Here is a 1512-nt window from a genome sequence, read left to right as displayed (position 1 = left end):
ACGTTTGCCGAAAAAGGGATTTTATCTTAAGTAAACGGTACTATCAGCCTTCTTTTCTGCTTATTCAGTTGCCCGCCAATTTGGTACTTGCCAGTTCCGAGTAAATGGTACCGGCGACGATCTAGAGTGCGTTTGGTTGGCCTAAAAGCTGATGTTTTGGTCAAGTAAGTACCGGTTAAGTAAGAAAGTACCTGTTCAAACAGTATCCATTAGAACCAGTAGAATGTCGAACGAAGCCGCGAATCAGTGAACTTCCGGGAGTTTCTAAAGTGACGGCCGTAAATGTTTCTAGTGGTGGAGTTTTATGGGCTTAACTGCGGTGGAAGTGAGCAAACCTGGAAAATTATCCTCAAAATCCCTCAGGACCCACGGTAGAGGCACAATTTGCGGAATATCGCGAAGAACAGTCGCCTAAACTCATTGCTTTCTTGGGGAAAATATGCGGTGTTAAGTTTACTTAAGTAGTGTCAAGTAGACTTGGTTGTTTGTAAACGAATTAGACTTCTCGCTTCTTTCAGGCCTGAGTAGCTTGCAAAACCCACAAAAAACTATTAAAAACTCACCAAATTAGCGCCATTAATACCATTTTTACGCGTTAGATACTGAAAAAACCCTGATACGTCGGTAGGGTACGACAAGAACAAACAACAGCTTCCCTGGACAACTGTCCCAACCTTTTTGGCAGTGATGCAATCATTGTCGTTCTTTTTCTAATACTTGTCCACCGAGCGAGAGGATAGAAGAATATTAAGATTATTGTCTTAACTTCCCGACGAGTGTTGGCAGATTGTTAACGTTTTCCAAGTTTTCATTTCACTTTACTGCACGATTATGCGGGCAAGCAACGGTTAGTTGTTGGAGTTCCTCATTTTTTTCTTCGATTTTCTTCATAATGTGACTACAGGTTTACCAGCAAGAAAATTACACACTAACGCTCACAGCTCCCGCCAATACCTGCACAATTGAGGCAAATTAATACCGAAAACGAAGAAAGTGATTAATTTTCCCAATTAATTGTCTACAGTCAGCAAATTTAACCTCACTTTTGCAACTTCAAATGTTTTATATGCCGTGGTGTTAATCGGCCCGAAGCGTTTCAGTCTTTTTATTGGTTGAAATCGACAGCATAAACACTGGTATCTTTATCTACAATTTTATAATGAACCCTGAAGATGAACCATCGCCTTTCCCTTCAGGGTTTGCTTGTTCTGCAGTAGCACTGAACTGATCAGTCGAAGCAAACTGTGATTCCTACGCGATTTAATGCGAAATTTTACTGGGAAAACCGTCGGGGAACCCAATTTTCCGAAAATACACTAAACACGCCCAAACTCAGTGTTTTCGTTATCAAACCGCCGTTGCGCCCAAAAAATGATTACTTCTATTCCGAATTCCATTCCACGATGGTTTAAAAGCTCGAAAAACTATTGTCATTCCGAGCATTTTACTGCATTAAACCCCAAATAAAAGTTCCTGCTGCTTTGAATCAGCCCTGGTAAACTGTTGGTGTGC

Source organism: Dendroctonus ponderosae, unplaced genomic scaffold (genome assembly GCF_020466585.1).
Source record: "Dendroctonus ponderosae isolate FM_Combo_2020 unplaced genomic scaffold, Dpon_F_20191213v2 Dpon_F_20191213_9, whole genome shotgun sequence".
NCBI classification, from domain to species: Eukaryota; Metazoa; Arthropoda; class Insecta; order Coleoptera; family Curculionidae; genus Dendroctonus; species Dendroctonus ponderosae.
Note: the sequence above shows the minus strand (reverse complement) of the source record.